Below are 5,802 nucleotides of genomic sequence, written 5' to 3'. Positions count from 1 at the left end.
GTTTTTTTAAATATGTTCACATTGTTGTATAAACTAAAAATAACATTTTTATGTAATTTGATCTCGTAATATAACTCAAATTATTAAAATAAATTTTCATTAAATTTATAATATATTTTATATAATCTACCTGCAATAATAATGATAAGATTGGCTGCCCTGTTTTTATCTCAATTCAATTATTTTATGCATAAAATAAAAAAATTAAAAAATTTTTTTGGATAATGTACAAATTGGTATACTATATAAGAACATTCGGACTAAAATAACACTCAAAATTTTACCTAATGTCATTCTCGTTATCCACTAACAATTCGTCACATCATATTACAGTATTAACATAGCAGTAAGCTTAGATTATTATTATTATTATTTAAAATAGACTATTTGTTTACTCCGACCTAAAAGATTGATTGTGCGCCTATAGGCCCAACTAGGACAATTTTAGACTATTTATAAATCTTATAATTGCAGTGGGCGTAATTTTACCTATTTGATTTGGGACCAGGATCCCGCTACCAAGGTAATTGAGTATACGTCTTGCCGCCGCTGGGCAGTTACATAGAACATGTTCTGATGTTTCCTTCTCCTCATGACAGAGTCGACAGGAATCACTTTCTACCGCACCTATAATCTTCATGTGGTAATTAAGTCTACATTGTACTGTAAGAAGTTCAGTGTAGATTTTGATATCGTTTCTGCTAAGGTTGATGATAGCATCAACTTCGATATGTTAAGGATCAATAAATTTTTTTGACTGTCGCATGCTTGTTTGGGCTCTCAAGCGTTCAAGTAGATATTGTTTCTCCCGTTCACATAATAAGTTATTTGTAAAGCTATTTGTTACCCCGCAGAAGGGCTCTGGACAAATGAAAGGAGTACATGCACCCTTCTTTGCTAATAAGTCTGCTATATCATTGCCATCATGCCCTTCGTGTCCCGGTATCCACATAAGAGTAACATAGTTCCTCGATGCTACGGTGTTGAGAAGTTGAAAGCATTCCCAGACCAGCTTTGATTAGAATAAGGATTTTTCTAAAGATTTTAGAGCTGCTTGGTTGTCTGACAGAATGCATATGTTGGTACGTATGCATTCTCTTGCACATACCTCTAAGGCATGGACCTCTGCCTGAAAAATGGAAGCAGTTTTTCCCATTACTATTGCTTTGCGGAAGTTTAATCCCATAACTCCTGCTCCTGTACTGCCATTTTCCATTTTTGACCCATCAGTTTACCATAATTGAAAGTCCTGCTTTAAGTTAATTTCAATATTTCTCCAAGTTGATCTGTCACTAATGACCACTTCGAATTCCCTGGAGAAGGCTAATTTTCTATTCATCTTGTCAAAGACCTTAAGGCACGGAGAATTCCAGACTTCATCTAGAATCTTTGGGTGTCCTGTCAGATTGCCCTCTTTAAGATTACCTAGATAAGGAAGCCTTAGTGCGGCACTGGTCGCAGTCCTTTTAACTGTGATGTGTAATGGAGTGAGCCCAGTAAACATTGCTAGGGCTTCTGTGGGGCACGTTCTCATTGCCCCCGTTACGCTTAGACAGGCTGTTCGATGAATCTTATTGAGAGTCATCTTAGCCTTCGTCTGATTTACCTTTGGCCACCATGTCAAAGAAGCATTGGTGATCATTGGTACTATTACGGTCTTATACGACCAAGCCATCAATTTTGGTCGCAGATCCCATGTTTTACCATACAGTCTTTGGCATGCATAAGTTGCTCTTAGAGCTTTGCTAGTCACATATGATAAATGGTTTTTCCAAGTAAGGGTTTTATCTAGAATTACTCCTAGATATATCATTTCCTCAGATAGTAGGGTACTATGTTTGTTTTATTCGGATAATCGAGAGTCCTTTCTCTTGACACCATTCTTGAGTGATGTCAAGATCTAGTTGCATACGATCGGATATAGTGGAGTCAAATTTACCTCTAACCATGATGACTAGATAATCTGCAAAGCCCTGAACTTCATATCCGAGGTCACCAAGAAACTGTAAGAGTTCGTCAATGACCAATAGCCATAGGAGTGGCGATAGAACGCCTCCTTGAGGACATCCTTTGGTTGGTTTGACAGTTAATCTCTTCGTCCCCATTTCAAAGATTATCGTCCTATTTTTCAGCATATTGAGATTCCATGTTATAATCAGTCTATGTATTCCTTTCCTGATCATTTCTTCCTCAATTGATCTGAATGTTGCATTATCAAAAGCTCCTGTAATGTCAACCGATGTGCAGAGAGCTATTTCCTTACCGTCTAAAGCCTTCTCAATTTTACTCGTCAGACTATGTATAGCGGTCTCGGTCGATTTGCCTGACTGATAAGCATACTGTTCAATATGTAGAGGTGAAGCTTTAATGTAGACTTCCCTGATGTATTGATCTAGAATCTTCTCCATTGCTTTACGCAGGAAAAAAGTAAGGCTAATGGGCCGAAAAGCTTTTAGCGTGTGGTCCGCCTTTTTACCTGCTTTCGGTATGAAAACTACACTAGCCTTCGTCCAATGTTTAAGTATTACGCCTAGTTCTAGAATTATTCTAAATACGTTTATTAATATCGGTGCTAATATATCAACGCCTTTTTGAAGAAGACACGGTTGTATATTATCGATACTAGATGATTTAAACGGGCTGAAAGTAGAAATAGCCCTTTTAATTTTATTGACTAAAGATTTTACGGGCCAGTGAAAGATCTCTTCGTGTAACCAACAAGAAACAAGTATCCTCGATGGTTTCCTTAGTCTCAGTATACATGGCACAGCCTGGAAAATGAGTGTCCAGCAAAAGCTGTCCCGTTTCTTCCAGACTTTTCGTAAAGCTTCCGTCAGCCTTCTTTAATGTAGAGAGGTTATTTGAATGGTCTTTGTTTAGAGATTTCTGCAGTCTCGCAACCGCAGGAAGAGTTTCAATCCCCTCGCAGTGCCTTCTCCATGATTCCCTCTTTCATTTCCTAAATTCCTTATTGTAAGCCGTTAAGGCACTCTTATAAGATGCCTAGTCTCCGCTGGATTTGGCTCTATTAAGAAGCTGGCGGGCTTTTTTGCGCAAAATATCCAATTCCCTATTCCACCATGGGACGTTCCTAGAACGTTTCTTTTTGACAAGTTCGCAGCTATTTTCAAAAGCCCCTGTAATAATATTTTCTAGTTTGTTAACCTCAAGATTTAGTTCCTGCCAATTAGTAATCCTATTCCCAAGACAACTAATGTTTTGTTCTAAATAGAAGTTATATAGAGACCAGTTGGTATACCTAACATTTCTTATTTCGAAAGTGTCTTCAACTTCCCCTTCCAAATCAAAGCGTATATATCGGTGATCTGATAAGGAGTTTTCCTCCAACACCCTCCAATTTGAAATGTTATTAGATATAAATGCGCTTGCTAAAGTGAGATCTAGTACCTCTTCCCTTATCGCATTTATAAAAGTAGGTTCGTTACCTTTATTTACTACCAATAAATTGTTAGTTGTGATATAATCAAAAAGTGACTCACCTCGTGTATTGGTGTCCGTGCTTCTTCATATTGTATAGTGTGCGTTGGCGTCGCGGCACATTACCCACTGTAGGTTTCGGATACGGCAGTCTTTTGTGAGCTGCTGTGTTGTGAGTCGAAAGGCTCAACCTATGAAGAACGTTCTGATTTATATTCCAACATAAGGCATGTCTAAAAGTAGGCAGCGTCGTTTGCAGCTTGCCCAATAGCAGTAACTAAGATCAGCTTGTCGGTAAGAAATGCTGATTTTCGGTTTTTGTTAATAGGAGAAAGTCGGGACCACGCAGCAATTCCGCGGCCTCCGGGTCTTTCCTTTCCCATTTCCTGAGACGACCAGAGAGAGCAGAAGGTTTTCGGCCCTGGGCACGGATTCTGCCCCCTCTCAATGGTGGTCCCTCGGAGTTGAGACCCGTTTTCGGCTTCTGGTTGCTTGACTGAGCACGAGTCGCAGATGTTAATGGTTGCTCATCCTCAACCACTACCTTTGCTCTGTTTCCTTTAAGTCTTGGTCTCAGCATGGCACTACTAAGTCCATAGAAGACTTTATTGTCCAGTTTTCCGACCATTTCGAACGACATAGGATTCAGAGCAATCACCATCTCGACGAGGTCACCCTTATTGAGCCTGTGGAGTACCCGCCAGAATACGGTCACTTTCCCAGGAGGCTGAGCCACTACCTTCAGCTAAGCTCCTTCCCACTGCTTCAAGGCTGGGATTGTCTCTTTAGACCAAGTTACAGTCTCGTCGTCCAGGCAGTTAATGGTAAACCATCCGGGCTTTAGGCTGTAACCGGCGAAATGAGGCTTCACCCCAGGAGCTCGACACATATATGGTGGGACGTTGGGACAGTGCACTGTCCAACAAGTGGTCCCACTAAAGTGAAGGATTAGTCGAAGTAGACCACGAAACTACTTGTGTCCTTTTTCGTCCTTCGATTCTCGAATGTTGTTGTTGAGTTAAAGCTGGCTTCCGTTCGCATAACAACATCTTTTGTTAATGCAAGCAGCTCATTAAGCTTGAGGTTTCTTGCCAAGTCATTACCAACCCAATGGTGTCCCAAGACAGTCTTCCTCCTACTTGCCAGTGCTGGGCATTGGCACAATATATGCACCGCTGTTTCCTTTTCTTCTAGACATAGTCTGCAAGTGTCTTCCTCAGCAAGAATTATCTTTTTGAGGTGATACTTGAAGTTGCCATGTCCAGTAATTAGTGAGGTTAGTCAGCTTAGAGTGCTCCGAGAATAGCTAAGCACTTTTATCGCTTCCCTGGCCCACGGTTTTGGCAACATGAGTTTGGTCTGTCTGCAAGTGCTCAACTCTCTCCATCTATTAAGATGAAGTGAGGTTATCCACTTATAGACATAGGTTGCCGTCATGTTGTAACTTAGTGGTATTCTGGGCTCTGGGCCACAGAAATTATGGCTTGATCCTTGCTTTGCAAGTTCATCTGCCTTCTCGTTTTGTTCAATACCGATATGTCCTTTAACCCACATGATCGTCACCTCATTTCCATGAGCACATTCCATGAGCTTCGTTACACATTCTTGAACTAAACTGTTAGCTATGTATGTCTTTTGCATGCTTTTGATAACTGCTTGATTGTCCAGCGCTATCAGAATCTTTTTCTGATACACCTGACAATCCAATAGGTGATCCAGAGCATGTAATAAGTTCCGCCTGATAGACGGAGACATATATTCCTAGATGTAGAGTGCACGTTAGATTTAGTTCTTCCGAATAAACCCCAGCACCAGCTCTGCCATCCATCAAGGAGCCATCGGTAAATATACATATGTCATTCCTTTTACATTCATCATGTAGAAGGGCGTCGCTTGTTAGTGTTCTATAGGACACTTCTGTCCCAGAAGCTTTCCTCATAGTCTCCAATGGCATCTGTGTTTCCTTGACCGTGGTCTGGACGAGGTCAAGAGTTTTCCGATGACCCACCAATTTTCCGAAGTTGTTCCACGTGGAGCTCCGGTTTATGCGAATTGCTGCCAGTGCCGCCGTTTTCTTTATATGTAAATCCAACGGAAGCAAACCTAGCATTGCCTCTAACGCCGGTGTTGGTGTAGTGCGCATAGCGCCTGTTATTCCCACACAGGCTAGTCGCTGAACCCTATCAAACTTCACTTTTATTGTCTTTTGGGTGGCTTTACACCACTCTTACATTGAAATAGGGCTCTCTTCGCTTTTCTTATCTTTTCATCCACATGTTCATTCCAAGTCAGTTTATTATCTAGGATGACACCTAGATACTTCACCGACTTTGATATGCGAATGTTATTATCGATAAGTTGTAA

The sequence above is a fragment of the Teleopsis dalmanni genome, chromosome 2 (genome assembly GCF_002237135.1).
Source record: "Teleopsis dalmanni isolate 2A chromosome 2, ASM223713v2, whole genome shotgun sequence".
NCBI classification, from domain to species: Eukaryota; Metazoa; Arthropoda; class Insecta; order Diptera; family Diopsidae; genus Teleopsis; species Teleopsis dalmanni.
The sequence above is the reverse complement of the archived record's forward strand: the minus strand, read 5'-3'. Positions refer to the sequence as shown.